The 20,537-nt window shown below is 50.6% G+C and overlaps 1 protein-coding gene and 1 non-coding gene across 2 annotated transcripts in view; both read right to left on the bottom strand.

Annotated features, from left to right (window-relative positions):
* LOC148671962 (uncharacterized) overlaps positions 1-20,537 on the bottom strand; it is a 360,178-nt gene that overhangs the window by 260,163 nt on the left and 79,478 nt on the right. The gene's annotated exons all lie outside the window — the stretch shown is intronic.
* trnae-cuc (transfer RNA glutamic acid (anticodon CUC)) lies at positions 11,750-11,821 on the bottom strand. The gene has a single exon. It is a non-coding gene; the product is annotated as a tRNA-Glu (tRNA).

Below are 20,537 nucleotides of genomic sequence, written 5' to 3'. Positions count from 1 at the left end.
AATAATGTTTTTATTTTCTTTTTTTCTTACCCTTCTGTTTTAATGTACAGGAGTGCTGGGTGTCCATACAAAATTCCCTCAAGAGACAAAATCTTATCTACAGTATATCATGATTAGATGCTACAGCAGCTACAATTGTGTTTATACAGTAGCTTGTTGTGATGGGTATCCTACAGCTACAAACAACACAAAGGTGACACAGGTGTGGAGGTAAAGACCTTTCCTGGAGGTACAAACACTTACTTTGGTTCTGCTAACTTCATCAGGCTCATCTCCCCCAGACAGTGAGCCCCCAGTCTCAGGTATCCAGAGTGACAGATGTGTCTGTCTCAGTATCACAGGTGGTACAAACTGTTGAATACAGCTGTCTGATCTTCTGAGAGGACCTGGCTGCTGTTTTGACACCATCGTCATGATTTTGGGCTCGTGATGGATCAGGTGTGATGCTGCTCACTGTGTTTAGAGTCCGCTGTGACTCTCGCGCCATGCGGACATCTGGGTTCCTCTGCGTGTTCAGGATCCCTGTTTCCTGTATTTTAGAATATTGACTTCATATCGAAGTCTTATCACACTGCTGGAGAAAGTGTGGATCATCCTGGATCAGAAGGGACAGGCAGTGAATCCGAGAGGACTCTCTTCCTGTTATGAACTCATGACTCGCACTGATACTCCTACATCCTCTCCATCTTCGGGAAGGACATCGCCGAAAACATCCTCGTCACGTTTGTGGACTGGAAGGACATCCCTGTCCTGGGCGACATCGAAGCCGCGGGCCTGCCCTGCCGCAAGAACCAGAAGGGCAAAGCGACGCACTTCGACTTTAACAAACACATTTAAACCAACAAAACTACAATTTCACTCAAAATGTCAGACGCCAACTGAAATTAAAGTGGCCTTCGAGATCAGTTCAGTGAGCTCAATAATAAACTTTCACACCAACAGACCCACAACTTCACCACAAACACATGGAGCTTGTGTCTGTGAAGGTGAAGTGTGAGATGATTCTGTCATCAGGAGGGAGGGCCACAGCAGTACAGCAGAGAGAGCCATCACTGTTACCCACATACTCTCACACCGGTCCCATGTAGAACTGCTGTATTAAACTGTCTGGTGAAGAGACGCGTCTGAGACCTCTCATGATCAGGACAGGTCACGGTAAACATGCAGAAAGTGATGGTGAATTCTCGTTTCACCTGTGTCTTATTTACTCGTTGTCAAACATGCCAGTCTGTGTTATTGTGCGTTTTGAAAAGTGGTTGTCGATTTCTTTAAATGTTTCATACAAAAATGCTATCTGGAGAGTCACTACTTAAATAGATGTTCCCATTGACTGAGGATGATTTCCCTCACGGGATCAATAAAGTATCTATCTATGTGTACAGTCATCCATCAGGACTGGTACATTTAAACATGATGGGAGAGAGCAGCATCTACAGGTGAAAGGCCACATCACAGCAGCAGCATATGAACAATAAACACCCAAAAACCACCATTTCACCACAACCCCACAAGCACAATGATGAAAAGTCACTTTTACACAATTTTACCACAAACTCCCCAAGCTCAATGATAAAAAGACACATTTACACAATTTCATCACAAACCCCCCCCGAGCACAATGATAAAATGACACTTTTACACAATTTCTCCACAAACCCCCAAGCTAAATAATAAAGACATTTTTACACAATTTCACCACAAACCCCCCCCCCCCGAGCACAACGATAAAATGACACTTTTACACAATTTCACCTCAAACCCCCCGAGCTCAATGATAAAAAGACTTTTACACAATTTTATCTCAAACCCCCCGAACTCAATAAAGACACCTTTACACAATGTCACAACAAACCCCCCCGAGCACAATAATAAAATGACACTTTTACACAATTTCTCCACAAACCCCCAAGCTAAATAATAAAGACACTTTTACACAATTTCACCACAAACCCCCCCCCGCGAGCACAACGATAAAATGACACTTTTACACAATTTCACCTCAAACCCCCCGAGCTCAATGATAAGACTTTTACACAATTTTATCTCAAACCCCCCGAACTCAATAAAGACACCTTTACACAATGTCACAACAAACCCCCCAAGCACAATGATAAAAAGACACTTTTACACAATTTCACCACAAACCCAATGAGCTCAATAAAAAGACACCTTTACACAATTTGACCTCAAACACCCCGAGCACAATGACAAGGGCTGAGCGCTGAGCTCCTACACGCTGCCATCTCTCTCTCTCTCCTTCTCTTCCTGCTGATGTGAGGTGGGGGGTTTCCTGTCCTCGCTGTGACGCTGCTCTGGCGCCACCTAGTGGATTCATAAAGTTAATCACCAACTGAACAGGTTCATCAGTACGACCAGAACTAATCAATGATCTTAATGGGATAATAAGGTCTTTCTAACATGGGATCTGTACTGACTAGCAGTCGGGACACTGGGGTCCACACCCCTACTCTCACACACAGTGTCCTGGATCTGTACTGACCAGCAGTCAGGACACTGGGGTCCGTCCACACCCGTCTGGATCAATGAAGTCAATGAGGCACTGCACTACAGCACAGTCCCCTGCCAGGGGTAGAAAATGCACCAGACGTCAGAGGCTGGAGCTGAACTGGTTCAGGAGAGAGACAGATCAGGGAAACAGCAGGTGCTTTTTGGCCAGAGAGAGCAGGAGAGCAGACAGGAGTCAGACAGTAGATAACGGACCTGAGGAGCTCATCGGCTTGTTCCCCCCTCCCACCCCTCTCTGTGTACAGTAGAGCCTCCTGTCCTGACTGGAGAAGCTCACCCAGTTGTGTCTGGAGAGAAGTCAGGGTATCGGCTTCAACAACAAGGCTGGACAGCTTGTTCCCCACCCCTACCGCTCTCTGCATACAGACCCCCTCTTAACCATAGATGCCTGAGCGCAGATAGACCCCGACCTCCCCCTTGTCTGAGCTGCCCCCCCAGAGCCCGTGACGGTCTGGGGACGAGTACAGTTTGAGGACAATCTCCTCTCTTCCACCAGCTCCAACACAGACTCTCAGTCGGCTCTTCTGCAGCGTCAATCCCTCCCCAGAACAAACACAAACCACACCGCTGCTTCTCCGTCTTTATTCATCTGTTCACAGAACATACAGAGACCGGGGGCTCCCTCCCTCACGAGGAACCCCAGGCCACGGCCAGGCGGAGAAAGGAGAGCGATCCGGTGGGGTCTGGGGATTTCGGACCAAAGGGCGGTCTGTCTTAGTCCTCTGGTCGAATTTCCTTTTTTATTTCAATACATTCGCTTTTTTTTTAAGCATTTTTTGGGGGGGCATCTCTGCTGTTGAAATAAAGACTTAGGAAACACAAACAAAGACCTCAGTCGGCTTCAGAGGAGAAACCGCCCCCCCTCCCCCCTCACTCACGATGAACGCAAGAAGGTTAAAAATAAAGACGACCCGCGACCTCACAGGCGTGTCCGTGGGAGTCTGCTTGAGCGACGCAGAAACACGTCCACGCCTGGGGCTCGCCTGCCATTCCCACACAAGAGAGCAACAGGAACCGGAAGTCCAGGGCTCCGTCTCTCGCCGGGGAGCGTGGGTGGTGGTGTTTTTGTGGGGGTGGGAGAAGGGAGTGAAACACGCGTCACACCCGTTGCCCGCCCACCCTGCGATCATTTCACTCGCTGTCATCGATCGATCGATTATACAGCGACAAATCATGGAGAACCGTTCCAGTTCCTCACGGTGAAGGAAGAGTAGCACCACCTCCGCTCTCACTGAAATACCCTCCATCAATAAGACGCACGAGTCTCTCCGTCAATAAGATAGATAAATAAATAAATAAGCCACGCAGGAAATCAATCAATAAACAAACAGAGCGATAAGGCGCCACGGGCGTCTCCGCCCACGAGTCCCGGACTCCCCTCTCCGGGCGGCAGCGGTCCGGGTCCGAGCTCGGGTTCGGGTCCGGCTGGCCGGTATGGGTATCGGTATCGGGCCGGACTCGAGGGCCTCTCCCGTCACGGTCGGACTCCACCCAGAAGGGGGGCGGAGGGGGTTACAGGTCACAGGTCACAGGTCACAGGTCAGAGCTGCTGCTGAGATACTGAGAGACGCAGACCAGGAGCAGCACCTCCCCGGTCTTCGTTGCCTCGGCCGCCGCCCCCTCTTCCTCCCCCGCCAGGAGGAGCGATGGCAGTGTGGGTGGGGGGGGCAACAGCAGCCCCTGCCATTCCTCCTGCCCCCCCTGCCCCTGCCCCTCGGGGGGGCAGCTGGCGGCGGGCAGCGCCGGTTCACACCCGGGCTCCTCGGAGGAGTAGATCTGGAGACACAGCGCGGCCACCAGCAGCAGGAACAGCGGTTCTGCACCTGGGGGAGAGAGAGGTCAGGGTCAGGGAGTCACGCTCGCTGGGGTTCGGGCTGCATGATATTAATAATAATAATACACTTCTATAGCTCTTTCCTGGACACTCCACTCAGAGCTCTTTACAGGTCATGGGGATCCCACTACCACCACCAGTGTGCAGCTCTTTACAGGTCCTGGGGATCCCATTACCACCACCAGTGTGCAGCCCCACCTGGATGACGCCCCAGTCCTCTCCCCACACACCAGCTCTCAGTGGGGAGGAGAGCAGAGTGATGAAGCCAATTCATAGATGGGGATTATTAGGAGGCCATGACTGGTAAGGGCCAATGGGAAATTTGACCAGGACGCTGGTGTAAAACCCCTACTCTTCTCGAGAGACACCCTGGGATTGTTAATGACCACAGAGAGTCAGGACCTCGGTTTGACGTCTCATCTGCAGGACGACGCCTGTTTACAGTCCAGTGTCCCCGTCACTATACTGGGGCATCAGGACCCACACAGACCGCAGGGTGAGAGCGCCCCCTGCTGGCCCCACTCACACCTCTCCCAGCAGCAGCCTCAGTGTTTTCCCAGGAGTCTCCCCTCCAGGTACTGGCCAGGCTCACACTGCTGGGCTCCAGTGGGGCTGCTGGCCATTATTAATGCAACTTACAGAATGAACATCTGGGAATTATTCTTGGGCATCATGCACTGATAACAATAGTACTACTACTACTAACACTAATACTACTACTGCTAACAATAGTACTACTACTAACACTAATATTACTACTGATAACAATAGTACTACTACTAACACTACTAATACTACTGACAACAATAGTACTACTACTAACACTACTAATACTACAACTGACAACAATAGTACTACTACTAACACTACTAATATTACTGATAACACTAATAATACTAATAATATGACTGCTACTACTACTACTACTGCTGCTGACAGCGCTAATAATACCACTAATACTACTACTGATAATACTAATACTACTAATAATAACACTAACAATACTAATACTCTACTAATACTACTGATAACAATGATAATACCAGTAATAATACTGATACTACTACTAATAGTAATAACACTACTAATAATACTACTCATACTAGTAACAATCTCCTTCACACAAGAACTGCACACACGGTGTACAAATCAGCTGACTGGAGAGTAATTTCCGACGGTGATAAACACAAGGAATAGAACTGACCTTGTTGGTTTCTCTAAAAACACTACAAGTCCTGTCAAAGACAGGATATGCTCCACTAGAATTGTCTCTGACCGGTGAGAAATGTCGTTTGTTGTGCGAAGGACTCAGCAAGAAGAGATGTGTCAATTCAGGTGCAGTTGTTTATCGTGAGGGAAAGCACAGATAATATGGGCTTTAATGAATTAACAGTGAAAGTGTAGCAGGGGGCCTCGTATGGACTGCGGTTGTGTCTAGTTTTTGTTATTTGCATTTAAAGATTTTGCTTGTCTTTTGCAAACAAAATCTAAGCTAAGACTTCTACATGAAACATAATGCAGGAGCAGCTGCAGCCTAGGTAGACGTGCAGAAAACCACGTTACGTTGTTATTATTTACTTTATTATTTATTATTACTCACTGAACACTAGCGTCCCACTCTGATCACAGTAGTGTCCCCCTGTGATGACACACCAAACACAGTACTGTCCCTACTGTGATCACACACCGAACACAGTACTGTGCCACTGGGATCACACACTGAACACAGTACTGTCCCCCTCTGATGACACACTGAACACAGTACTGCTCTATTTGATGACACACTGAACACAGTACTGTACCACTGTGATGACACACTTAACACTAGTGTCCCACTGTGACAACACACTGAACACAGTTCTGTCCCACTGTGACAACACACTGAACACAGTTCTGTCCCACTGTGTCTGTATGAACCCCTCTCTCTCTCAATGCAGTGTTCATGTACTGGAGTGTCCAGTCAGTGTGTGTGTATGAACCCCTCTCTCTCTCAGTCCAGTCAGTGTGTCTGTATGAACCCCCCTCTCTCTCAGTGCAGTGTTCATGTACTGGAGTGTCCAGTCAGTGTGTCTGTATGAACCCCCCTCTCTCTCAGTGCAGTGTTCATGTACTGGAGTGTCCAGTCAGTGTGTGTGTATGAACCCCTCTCTCTCTCAGTGCAGTGTTCATGTCCTGGAGTGTCTAGTCAGTGTGTCTGTATGAACCCCTCTCTCTCTCAGTGCAGTGTTCATGTACTGGAGTGTCCAGTCAGTGTGTGTGTATGAACCCCTCTCTCTCTCAGTGCAGTGTTCATGTACTGGAGTGTCCAGTCAGTGTGTCTGTCTGTGTGTGGGGGCGACCCTGTGTGTGTCTGTGTGGGTGTGTTGGGGGTGACCCCATGTGTCTGTGTCCCCAGGGGAAGTTCACCACGGCCAGCGATGTGTGGGCATTTGGGGTGACCCTCTGGGAGATGCTGAGGCTGTGTAAGGAGCAGCCCTACGCCTCCATGACAGATGAGCTGGTGATCGAGAACGCTGGAGAGTTCTTCAGAGACCGGGGCAAGCAGGTAACAGCCACACCTGGCCAGGAGTACCTGTACCTGTCTCTCTCTCATGTCCTGCAGACTGACCTGTCTCTCTCCCCCTCCCTCTCCAATTCAATTCAAGGTGCTTTATTAGCATGACCGATGGGTACAATCAGTGTTGCCAAAGCAAATAAAAATAATAAAATTAACATGGAACAAAACTAAAAATAGAAGTAAAATAAAATCTACAGACATGTTACAGACATTTACAACAAAGAGATATGATAAAATATTGACATATACTGTTGGCGGCTGATGCATTATTGGGAGACAGACTCACTGTTCCTCAGGCTGTGACAGGAGATCACATACTGGGCTGCCAGTTCAGCTGAGTTCCCTCCTCCCTCTCCCAGTAGGATTGGGATCCGTTGTGACTCTGGCAGGTTTGGGAACTCTGGGACTAGATTTCTGAGTTTCGGGAAGAATGTTTCTCTAATCCCAGAGTATCTGTCACAGTGCAGTAGGAAGTGCACCTCTGTCTCTATTTCTCCCCGCTGGCAGTGGGAGCACAGCCTGTCCTCTCTGGACAGCCAGGTCTGCCTGTGTCGCCCAGTTTCTATGGCCAGGTTGTGGTCACTGAGCCTGTACTTCGTCAGGGTCTGTTTCTGTTTGTTATTTTTTATTTTGGTCAAATATTCAGCTAGTGTGTATTGTCTGTTTAAGGTTCTGTAGCATTCCAGTTTATGTTGTGTTTATGTGTGTGTGTCCCAGTGTGTGAGATATTGCTGTTTGATCTGTGCTGTGATGTGGTTGAGTCTGGGTTGAGGTGCTCTAGCAGTACTGTCCTGAGGCTGGTTAGTGTCGGTGTGGCTCAGGTTGGTGAGCCTCAGGACCAGCTGGCTCAGGGGGATCTGTTTTGGGCTCAGCTCTTGGCCCAGCAGGGCTTTGTGGTGGTAGGAATTTTGGTCGTTGTTTTTTAGGTGTAGCCAATACTTTAATATTCTTTTCTGTATGTTTATCAATAGTGGGTACTGGCCTAATTCGGCCCTGCACCCGTTGTTAGGAGTTTTTCTCTGCACACGGAGGATGTTTCTACAGATCTCCATGTGCAGAGTTTCTGTGGGGTGTTTGTCCCATTGGGTGTAATCCTGGTCTGTGAGGGGACCCCACACTTCACTGCCGTATAGGGCAATGGGTTGGATTACACTTTCAAATATTTGGAGCCAGATTCTTGTTGGTGGGTTGATGTTGAAGAGCCTCCTTCTTATTGCGTAGAAAGCCCTGAGTGCCTTCTCCCTCAGTGCCTTCACTGCCAGGTCAAAACTCCCGGAAGAGCTGATGGTGAGACCGAGATATGTGTAGCTGGATGTGTGCTCCAATGTGTTATTGTTCAGTGTGAATTTGTACCTGTTTCCCTGAGGTCTGGCTTTCTTCTGGAAAACCATAAATCTGGTCTTGTCCAGATTGACTGGCAGTGCCCAGGTCTGACAGTACTGCTCCAGCAGTGCCAGGTTCTGCTGCAGCCCCTGATCTGTGGGCGACAGCAGGACCAGGTCATCTGCGTAGAGCAGGAACTTGATTTCTGTGTCATGTAGTGTGTGACCAGGAGCTGCAGACTGCTCCAACATTCCTGTTAATTCATTGATATAGATATTGAACAGTGTTGGGCTCGGGCTGCAGCCCTGTCTCACCCCACGGCCTTGGGTGAAGAGGGGGCAGACTGACCCCTCCAGGACCAGAACTGGACACACTGACTGACCCCTCTAGAAAGTTTTGCCCCACCAGTTTGAGAGAGGGCGGAGCAGGGGGTGGGGAAGGGAGGGAGGGGGGGTTGGGGTTCAGCCCTGCTGCGTCACACCTCTGGCCACAGGGGGCGCTGCTGTGCAGAGCAGGACAGGAGCAGGTGGAGTCAGTCCAGGGTGTTCTGGGGGACGGGGGGCTCGGCCAGCCAGCGTTGAGGGTTAGGGGTGAGGGCGGCGGGGCAGGGGTGTGAATACTACCCCAGGGGCGTGGGCGCTGTAGGTACTGCTGTCGTGACACACTGGATGTCTGTGTTTTTTTCCTTCTTCTTCGCCGACTACTAATGTTGTACATAGCGTACGGGACAGATTGTTACACTAATATAAGGAGACGTTGGTGCGTTCCCCGTCTGCGGTCCTCGCGCTGCCTCTGGGCGGCGCTGGCGTGTCGAAGGCTCTCGGGTTCGTCTGGTTCTTGTCGTGAATCTTTTTGTAGAAGTTTTAATAAAGTAACATTTTCAGATAACTGGGTGTCCTGTTCTGCTTTCTGCATCCCGAGTGATCGACTGCCCCTGCTGCTGCCTGGAAGTCATCAGTTAAAGGGTATCGGCTTCAACAACAGGGCTGTGCGGCTTGTTCCCCACCCCCGCCCCTCTCTGTGTACAGTAGAGCCTCCTGTCCTGACTGGAGGAGCTCACCCAGCTGTGTCTGGAGAAAACCCAGGGTATCGATTTCAACAACAAGGGCTGGGCAGCTTGTTCCCCACCCCCACCCCCCTCTGTGTACAGCAGTGTCTCCGGTATCGGCTTCAACACTGGCTGGGTACAGAGAAGGGAGAGCTGGCGAGGAGCGTGGCTCCGATCCTATCCTTGATCCGATCATGGCTCTAATTCCTATGGGAATTTATGAGAGACTTGTTTTCTATCTTCTGTGACAGAGCACAATCACAAAGCGTCTAAAACTGTACAACTCCAAGGTTTAGAAAACGTTTTTACAGAAGCTATCCAGACAGTTTGGGGTCATGCGTTCGTTTGATCCAGCTGAGGATTCTGTATGACCCTGACAGACACACTGATTCCAGGTGAGAGATTCACACTGAGGTGACCTGTCTCCAGCTGTATGACCCTGACAGAGAGACACTGATTCCAGGTGAGAGATTCACACTGAGGTGACCTGTCTCCAGCTGTACGACCCTGACAGACACACTGATTCCAGGTGAGAGACTCACACTGAGGTGACCTGTCTTTCAGCTCTATGACAGATTCCAGGTGAGAGCTATACTGAGCTGAGCTGTATGAGCCCTCTTTAGATTCTGATAAGTTTTCTCTACACATCAAAGACGCAGCTCCTTCAATGTCTCCCTCTCCACACTCTGCAGAACGCTACTGAATCCTATTGGTTGCCATGCTGCCTGGTAGTCTGGCTCCTTCCTAGGACTTTGTCCCTCCCTGGAGGCCTGGCACAACTGAGCTCCTCTTGTGTCGTCAGGCACTGTACCCCCACGTTCACAGTCCTTGGTGTTCCCAGAGACAGTGTCAATGATGAGGTCACTTCCTCCCCAGCTTCCAGTCATACCAGCTTCCAGTCATACCAGTCATACCAGTCATACCCATCTGGCTCCAGTCTGGTGCAGTGTCGTCCCCTAGCGTTAGCCCACAGTGGACACTCCACCTGGCTCCAGACTGGTATCGGGTCGTCCCCTAGCGTTAACCCACAGTGGACACTCCATCTGGCTCCAGTCTGGTGCAGCGTCGTCCCCTAGCGTTAACCCACAGTGGACACTCCATCTGGCTCCAGTCTGGTGCAGCGTCGTCCCCTAGCGTTAACCCACAGTGGACACTCCATCTGGCTCCAGTCTGGTGCCGTGTCGTCCCCTAGCGTTAAACCACAGTGGACACTCCATCTGGCTCCAGTCTGGTGCAGTGTCGTCCCCTAGCGTTAACCCACAGTGGAAACTCCATCTGGCTCCAGTCTGGTGCAGTGTCGTCCCCTAGCGTTAACCCACAGTGGACACTCCATCTGGCTCCAGTCTGGTGCAGTGTCGTCCCCTAGCGTTAACCCACAGTGGACACTCCATCTGGCTCCAGTCTGGTGCAGCGTCGTCCCCTAGCGTTAACCCACAGTGGACACTCCATCTGGCTCCAGTCTGGTGCAGCGTCGTCCCCTAGCGTTAACCCACAGTGGACACTCCATCTGGCTCCAGTCTGGTGCAGTGTCGTCCCCTAACTGTAACCCACAGTGGAAACTCCATCTGGCTCCAGTCTGGTGCAGTGTCGTCCCCTAGCGTTAACCCACAGTGGACACTCCATCTGGCTCCAGTCTGGTGCAGTGTCGTCCCCTAGCGTTAACCCACAGTGGACACTCCATCTGGCTCCAGTCTGGTGTCGTGTCGTCCCCTAGCGTTAACCCACAGTGGAAACTCCGACTGGTTCCCATCGCTCTGGCCGGCGTTTGTTTTTCATCCGCGTTGTTTCAGTCGTGACAAAAGGACCAGAAGAACTGGACGCTTGCACTGAAGCCCGATCCCACTGAAACTGCTCCGAGTTCCTCATTCTTATCACTCGCTATTAAATCCTTCTGTTCACCACGTGGAACCAGCAAGCAGTCACTCATCATCTGTTCCTATGTCTGGCGTCGGGCAGCCCAAATCTCCCGTCTGCCCTTCAGGGATGTGAATCTCAGTGATCAGTGATCAGTGATTAAATGCTTGTGAATAACCCAACAGGCCTGTTGAACCAAAATCTCTCACTGGAGGCTGCATCAGTGGTGGGGCTTCAGCCTCATCCTCGTGGTCAGGATGCCTCGCCTTGCGCTTATATCTGTCGCATTGATTATGATTCATAATAATGTGATCATGTTGATAATGTTGTTTTATTGGCCCTATACAATTTCTTGCATTAGGAATGTCTCTTTTCACAGACCCCAGCTTGCTCTCCATGAGACAGACACACAGACAGGGAGAGAAGCTGGGGGTCGGAGTGCAGGCTCAGACATTGGACAGCGCCCCTGGAGCAGTTGAGGTTAAGGGCCTTGCTCAGGGGCCCAACAGAGTCAGATTCCTCTGCTGGCTGCGGGATTTGAACCGGCAACCTTCCAGCCACAGGAACAGATCCTGAGCCACTGCTCCACCCCAGAAGAGTACTGACATTCCCTGACCGGGAATCGAACCCGGGCCGCGGCAGTGAGAGCACCGAATCCTGACCACTAGACCACCAGGGACGCTACAGCGACACTTGACCACATAGCTGAAAGATCACTCCCTGTAGCGCGACAAGCTTGCAAAGCCCCATGAACACCTCTTCTATTTCTTGTCTCCCCACAGGAATCACATTATGGGACGCCGAGACGCTGCAGAAAGACATCGACGTGCGTCCTCAGCCGAACACAGATTTCCAGATCATTGCGTCCGACTCCACGGAGGACAAGGCGTCTGCTCTGAATGTAGAGGCGAGCTTCAATCGGGGGTACCGGCCGTGCTGACAACTCTGCACGACTCCGTCCAGCTGGCGTTCCGCCCGCCGAAGTACGGCGCGGGCGAGATCGTGAGGTATCGGGTTCTGTACCAGAAGCTGGGCGACTCAGCTTGGGGGGAAGTGGACACCGATGACAACAAGCCAGAGTTCACCGTGTCGGGGCTGGACCTAAACGCTTCATATCATATCATATCGGCTGCCGGGCTCTGGCGGGAACAGTCACACTGCGGGGACAGGGGTATCCTGTTCCTGCTCTGATGTTCTCTCCTGGAACCTCCATTAACATGTGATCTCAAGAAAAGAGAGTGATCGATTGGCTTTGAGTGCCTTGTGAAATGCTCTGGGCTCGACCCCGTGTTTCGGCTGCGATGCCGTCGAGCGATCATCTGCTGTGAGTTCCCTTGTGGTGTCCCCATGTGACTGCGTGTGCCCGTGTCACTGCTGTGTGTGACAGTGGATTCCTCTCCGTCGCCCCTCAGGCGTTCCTGGGTCTCCTCTCCGTGGTGCAGCTGGACTGTAAAGAGTGCGCTGGAGAGGATTGAGCTGCTGCGGTGAAGGAGTGTGAGATGTGCTGAGTGTGAGACTGACGAGCGCAGGCGAGCGGCGGCTCTCGCCTTCCTCCCGAACTTCAGTCTGAAACCTCATGAACGCTCTCGGCAAGGTCAGTCGGTCGGTGTCCTTAAGTGTTTTGATCGCCTGTTATTCCTCTCATTGTCCAGGCAGGGGTGTTGAGTTCCACCCGTCTTCGGCATGTTCAGAGAGACCGACCCTGTGAGCGCACACGGGGGAGAGAGAGAGGAGGAGCAGGCCCCACTTCCAGCCTCTCGCTCTTTCACAGCCCCGTACCTGAGGACCAGAGCGTCTCTCGTCAGCAGGGCCTCGCGCCTGCAGGTGACTGAAGTGTGCTTTTATATACAGGTGAGAGAGAGTGCACAAGAATCGTCAGAAGTCGACACCGTTCGTTAGAGGTGGATGATGTCCAAGGTCACCCAGAAATAGAGCACGACAGGTCACTCAGAGGAAAGGTATTTTTCATTTTTCACTGGCGTATGGATCTACCAAGTACAGACGCCAGACAAAAAACATTGAAATGCGATTTGAAATTCACACTGACGTGTTGAGAACTGTTCTTGAAGCGGCTGTTCCTTAGAAGCGTTTGATCTGTGTTCAGGTCTTCTGCTAAGGAGATGTGGTCAGGAAGGGCAGCGACTCCTTCTCTTGTCTGACTGTTGTGTCTGCAAACGGGCACGACACTGCACCAGACTGGAGCCAGATGGAGTGTACACTGTGGGTTAACGCTAGGGGACGACACTGCACCAGACTGGAACCAGATGGGTATGACTGGAAGCTGGGGAGGAAGTGACCTTATCAATGACACTCTGTCCCTGGGAACACCAAGGACTGTGAACGTGGGTGTACAGTGCCTGATGACGCAGGAGGAGCACAAGTCCTAGGAAGGAGCCAGACTATCAGGCAGCATGGCAACCAATAGGATTCAGTAGCGATCTGCAGTGTGGAGAGGCAGATGTCGAAGGAGCTGCGTCTTTGATGTGTAGGGAAAACTTACATCGAACTTGCATCAGATCAGAATCTAAAGAGGGTCCATAGAGCTCAACTCAGTATGGCTCTCACCTGGAATCTGTCATAGAGGTGAAAGACAGGTCACCTCAGTGTGAGTCTCTCACCTGGAATCAGTGTCTGTCAGGGTCATACAGCTGGAGACAGGTCACCTCAGTGTGAGTCTCTCACCTGGAATCAGTGTCTCTGTCAGGGTCATACAGCTGGAGACAGGTCACCTCAGTGTGAACCTTTCACCTGGAATCGGTGTGTCTGTCAGGGTCATACAGCTGGAGACAGGTCACCTCAGTGTGAGTCTATCACCTGGAATCAGTGTCTCTGTCAGTGTCGTACAGCTGGAGACGGGTCACCTCAGTGTGAATCTCTCACCTGGAATCAGTGTCTCTGTCAGTGTCGTACAGCTGGAGACAGGTCACCTCAGTGTGAATCTCTCACCTGGAGTTTCCTGCAGGAGTTGTCGGGCGGTGTGGAACGTGTTCAGTGTCCTGCAGGAGTTGTCGGGCGGTGTGGAACGTGTTCAGTGTCCTGCAGGAGTTGTCGGGCGGTGTGGAACGTGTTCAGTGTCCTGCAGTCCAGGCTCTCACTACGGAGCTCGCCAGTTTGACGTCTTGAGCGATTTTCCTCAGCCTCTGGTTTCTCTCCCTCGTGATCCTGCGCTCCTCTGGCAGCAGTTTCTCGTTGTTGGCGATCTTGGCGAGGATCTCGGCGTGCTGTTTCATCTTGCGCAGCTCGGCGATGCGATCCTTGAAGCCCGGGCGGGCCTCCTCTTCCTCGTTGCGGATGAGCAGCTCGATGTAGGCGGCTGTGGACAGAGCGTTGGGCTTCAGGGCGATCTCCTCCAGCCGCACCAGGCAGTTGGAGGACAGCCTGATCAGCTGCATGATCCGGTCCTCGATCGTCTCGAAGTCCATTTCGATTTTCTCGAGCATCTCCTTCGTCGACGTGAACTTGCCGGAAGCCTTAATGATTTCGCTCAGCTTCACCGAGATCTGCCCGGCCGAGATCTGAGGCAGCAGCCTCGCCATCGCCGTCTCCAGCCTCTCGCGCTCCTCCAGGACTTTCTTCGTCAGCGCCAAGTCCTTCCCCTCCGTCTTCTCCAGGGTTTGGAAAAACCTCTTCAGCTGCTTCACATGGTTCGTCCAGACAATTTTCTCCAGCTTGTTGTCGTCCTCTTCCTCGTCGTCACTCCCGGAGCCCTCCCCGTTGGAATCGGTGTCGGGCCTCTCGTTTTGCGTGTAAAGGGCGGAGTTGTTAAATTCGAAGTGCGTCGCTTTGCCCTTCCGGTTCTTGCGGCAGGGCAGGCCCGCGGCTTCGATGGCGCCCAGGACGGGGATGTCCTTCCCGTCCACAAACGTGACGAGGACGAGGATGTTCTCAGCGATGTCCTTCCCGAGGATGGAGTCGAAGACGTACTGCTGGATGGAGGTCAGCCGCGCCAGAGACGCCTGGACCACGAAGCACACGGTGTCGATGAGGTCCTTATTGTTCCCTTCTTCTACTTTCCTGCAGAACGTGAAGCGCTGGAAATGCTGCTCGTTGGTGGGCTCCTGTTCCAGTGACAGCCTGTATAAGGAAGGCTGCCCGCGCTCTATCAAAGTGGAGAAGTTTAGGAAGTGGTCGCTCTGTACTTTAACACCCCTGACTTGACTCTGCTGTCCTTCGGGATTGTTATTGGAGTCTCGGGGCTCGGTGGACTCTTGCCTTCTTTGCCACAGTCGGAATAAACCCGGACGATGTAGGAACTTCCTTCCCCTTAGGTTCTCCAGAGTGCACACCCTCCCTCTGGCTTTGAGCTTCGTCCATGTTTTGCTGTCTTGCTCGTCCGTTGCCCCCTTGAAGACCTCTCTGTATTCAACTTCATAGGAAGTAACGCTGACTCCCTGTCCCACAGAGGTGGGCATGTCCCAGGTGACCGTCATGGAGTTTGGTCCTGTTGATTTCTGCTGAGGAGCTCCGGGGGGGGCTGAAGGAAGAGTCTTGCAGGAAGGAGTTGCGTCGCTGGCACAGCCGACTCCCGGTTTGCAAACCGCCCGGCAGCCGAATCGATACGAAGCGTTCAGGTCCAGCCCCGACACGGTGAACTCTGGCTTGTTGTCATCGGTGTCCACTTCCCCCCAAGCTGAGTCGCCCGGCTTCTGGTACAGAACCCGATACCTCACGATCTCGCCGGCACCGTACTTCGGCGGGCGGAACGCCAGCTGGACGGAGTCGTGCAGAGTTGTCAGCACAGCCGGTACCCCCGGCTGGGAAGGCAGCTCCAAGTGCTTGCTGGCCAGAGCCCCCCTTTCGAAGAGGTAAACAGAAGATCCGATGTTGACCTCGTCGTAGATTGACGCCACACAGAACTTCACGTTCGGTCTGCCTTTGTTCTCTCTCTCGAAGTCTAGGAATAGTCTGATGTTCTCCCGCGTCAGGGCTGTGACTTCCTCTGACCTGAACCATTTCCCCGTCTTCCCTCTGGCCCGAGATCAGGAGCTACCTCTTCACCCGTCCCTCGTTCGGAGGAGTTCAGATAGATTTCCAAGATGGTTAGGTATTGCAGTGTTCAGTGTGTAATCACAGTGGCACAGTACCATGTTTACTGAGTGATCACAGTGCGACAGTACTGTGTTCAGTGTGTCATCAGTGGGGGACAGTACTGTGTTCAGTGTGTTAACTATAAGGGGACAGTACTGTGTTAAGTGAGTAATCACAGTGGCATAGTAGTGTTTTTAGTGTGGCATCTGAGAGGCACAGTACTGTGTTCGGTGTGGTATCTGAGAGGCACAGTAGTGTGTTCACTGTGTGATCACCGTGGGACAGTAGTGTGTTCAGTGTGTTGTCACAGTGGGCCGGTATTGTGTTCAGAGTGTGATCAGAGTGGTACAGTACTGTGTTCAGTGTGTGACTAAAGTAGGACAGTACTGTGTTCAGTGTGTCATCAAATAAAGCAGTACTGTGTTCAATGAGATCACTGTGGGACTGTACTGTGATCAGCGTGTGATGCTAGTGTTCAGTGTGTCATCAGAGGGGGACAGTACTGTGTTCGGCGTGTGATCCCAGTGGCACAGTACTGTGTTCAGAGCGGGACGCTAGTGTTCAGTGAGTGATCACAGGGGGACAGTACAGTGTTCAGTGTGTGAGGCCACATCCTCCCCTGCTGCCGGTGTGTCAAAATGGGCCGACCCCCTACCGAGGGCAGGCCTGTTCTTTTATACAAGGGTTTCTAGCTGATGCTCGTCTCTCTCGGCTGCAGTTTCAATCTCGAGAGCGAAACCAGTTTAAACGTCTCATTCCCCCCACTCCCCCCAGTAGAAAGGTCCACACCATTTGCTGTGAACTGTGAAGTTCTTGGGATTGTGTTCAAGATCTACTCCAAAAAATGGGCGGAGAACTGAACAGGTAAGGATTCTGAATTCCCCTTTCCCTCAGACTATAGTACCTGCTCCTCTTATGGACAGAAGACTCCAGTTCACAGGGCCGTTACCCAGTCACCACATTCATTCCACACTTGACTACCCAGCAGTTTCACCGACTGCGTCTCGCTCTTGGGCCTTTTCTTTATAAAGGCCTGAAAAACGCAGCCCAAAACCTTCAGCTGCTTTCGAAGGGCAAAAGTTTGCAGAGAGCTTTGTTGGAGACAAACCAGTCAGGTGTTTTTGCTTCGTTATCTAAGCTAGGTCGCTTAAAACCAAGGCCTTTCCTACAGCTGACTTGCTCAAGACTGAATATTTTCATCGTGTTTTCCAGTCATGTCGACGCATCAAACAGTGGAAAGAGCATTTCCTTGGCCTCAAGGGTCTTCCTGGGTTCAGTATTACTATACGATCTGGGCACACCAGACCACAGATGCTGAAGCACGAGTGGAACACCGTACAGCTCTCAGGCTGGTCTATTCCTACAGCAACATGGCGAACACAGCACAGCAATTATTTACCAGGTTGTTAAAACAGAAGAGCAGGAACTATCACTACATGGCATAATAAAAATATACACCACTATAATTGCACTGTTTTCACAATGTTAAGAGGACAGAATTATTTCCCATTTTTAATAACGTGTGCAAGTAAAACGCCTTAAGGGAAATGCTGCAGAGGGGAGCTATGTACTGGAAAATGGCTACTGTACTGCCCATCTATACAAAACTGAAATCAAGTAAATATAGACCAATAAGTCTGCGTTCTATTACATTTCCATAGCTATAATCAATGATCAGATCTAGAGGATCACCTATATGGAAATACGAACCTAGGGGAGAGTCAACATGGATGAAGAAAAGGTAGACTTTGCTTAATTAAGTTATAAGGGGTCTGTGAACTAGTATCAGATGCACACAGAGAGCGTTTGATAGTGTACTTACTAGGCCTTCTGAAAATATGAATGTGATCAGAGTGGCACAGTACAGTGTTCAGTGAGTGATCACAGTGGGACAGTACTGTGTTCAGTGTGTAACTACAGTAGGACAGGACTGTGTTCAGTGTGTGATCTTTTGTGCACCGATATATTACTGAGCAGAAATGATGGGCAAATTCATGACACATTTTAAAATCGGCTATCAAAATGACTGATCACCAGGGTACCTTCGGTGGAAGTGGCAGACTACTAATGTGTGGAAACCGTTAGATACAACACATGCTTTACACCCACAGTGTAAGAACTGCACCTGGCTGCACGTGCTGTCTTGTATGATACTCTTCTGTTCCTTCTGTAGAACCTGGACAGGTATATGCCTGTTCAATGGTCTCTAAGTCAGAAAGTCTCAGAACAAGTGTTCAACGGGTCTCAGCTCTGGAGAGTAAAAAGCACAGCAAGTGGCACAGTACCGCTGAGGATGTGTTGTCCCGAAGGAAAGTTGGCAAATAAGCTGTAGCACCGTGGGAGGGCTGGGAACTGCGCAGTGCAGTCAGGTCAACATCAGTCACTACATGTTGAGTTCAGTAGAAGCTGGCCTCTCCTGCCAAGGCCCTTACACTCAGATCTTGTCATCGATCTTGGCTGTGGCCCATCAGAGGGGGACCGTGTTTGCCAGTGCCAACAGGACCTTGTATTATAGGATTTCAGAACTGTCTTTTGCTCTGCCAGGTCCACAATGCCGGTGGAGGAACTTGGAAGGTCTTGGAAAGTGGCAGCTGATGACATAATAGCACTGGTCACCAGTGTCATTCACTCATTGAGTCCGTTTTCTCTCCAAGTTTCCTGAGTGTGATGAATTGGGAGAATATGAGGAATAGGGCATAGACTATCATCTTGGAGGGGGTGTTCGAGGGAGAAGATATAGATTTAGAGATGAAAAACATGGGATCCTTTTTCTCAGTATTGTTTATATTTTGCATTGTACATTTAATCCCATATTAATAAATCAAAACCTGCTAAAACTGACATTGCTGGGTGTGAAGACCCAAGATGACAAGCGACCACCTGCAGGCATCGTCCGGTCTCCAATGGTCTGCCGATGGAAGCAGGGCTTTGGTCACTTGACAAATGGAGAATATTTGTTTCCTTTTTTGATCTTCACCGGCCCTGACAACAAACATGCAAAACCACCTCATCACTCGAGCCCAAATAAATAAAGATATAATTATTTATAGGGGCATGCTAACTAATCAATCTCAACATTTAGATTTTTAAATGATGTCTTTCTTCTTTCAAACCCAAACTGTACAGTCTTCTTTCTTCCACTGGTCTTTCCTCCAGAAAATAATGATCCTGTATAGAGCGCTTTTCTGGACACTCCAGTCAAAGCACTCGACAGGTCAGGGGGATCCCCTGCACCCCCCCCCCCCAGTGTGCTGCCCCACCTGGATGAGCTATCAGTGTGAAGGAGAACTGATTAATGAAGTTTTGGCCCAAACATCAGGAACAGCCTACTCTCTGGGCTTTTTAATGACCAGATAGAATCGGGACCTTGGTTTTACGTCTCGCCCGAAGGACACCGCCTTTTTACAGCGTCCCCATCACTATACTGGAGCTTTAATATGAGCACCTCCTATTGGTCCCACTAACACCTCTTCCAGCAGCACCTCAGCTTTCTCAAGACAGCTGTGTTCTCACACTCTGCAGCTGTGCCAAGCGATGCCCCTCTCCTGCAGGTGCCAACGCCCTGTTACACCTGGCCAAGCCTGTTCCCCATTCCCACCGATCCGAGCCAGTGACCTGCCACACCGCTCTCCTGTCCTGCACCTGCGACAGCCCTCAGCACAGACCATGCTGTACTTTCTCCAGCTTCCCTAGCTTACCCAGTCTCACTGGCCTGGGAATCAATCCAATCCCAGCTCGCGAGAACTCCTCCCTGGATCTCCCTCTCTTCCTCCCTGCAGACTAGAGCCCAACCCTGAGACCAAAAGCCTCTTAATTAGCTCGGAGGAGTTGCTAATTCCACTCGGAGCCTCTGTCCCAACTCCTTTCCCTCCCATGGAGTTTCCCTCCCTGTGACCACTAATAACTCAGCCAGACCAGCTGTGCCTCAGCCTTCTGCTGGCTTTTCAAATGACCAGGCGGCTTTCTCACAAAACCCCTCTCACTAACCTCACAGGGTGATTTAGTGCCTCTGTCACAGTCTCAGTCCCTCCAGTGCTTAACAGTCAGTCATGAAGGATCAATCAATCAACATGACACCAAAGAAAATCAACTTCCAAAAACTACTTTTCTTTAAAGAAAATATACATAATGTTTCTTCTGGTGCTCAGTACATAATACTCCCTTTTTGCCATAAGTCTCAAGGCCAAAATGCTACAAATTTTTAATGCAATAAAAACAATCTGATTTAGTTTTCAGACGTGAAAACGAAACTGCACATAGAAATGGATGACTTGTATGTTAGGACGTGTACATTTTTCTATTTGTACACAAGGTTTAAATACAGCACAAGTTTATGGAATTAGTCAATAACTGCTGAAATGAAAACA

The sequence above is a fragment of the Lepisosteus platostomus genome, chromosome 5 (assembly GCF_059453375.1).
Source record: "Lepisosteus platostomus isolate fLepPlt1 chromosome 5, fLepPlt1.hap1, whole genome shotgun sequence".
Lineage (NCBI taxonomy): Eukaryota > Metazoa > Chordata > Actinopteri > Semionotiformes > Lepisosteidae > Lepisosteus > Lepisosteus platostomus.
Note: the sequence above shows the minus strand (reverse complement) of the source record. Positions and strands in the feature narration are given on the sequence as shown.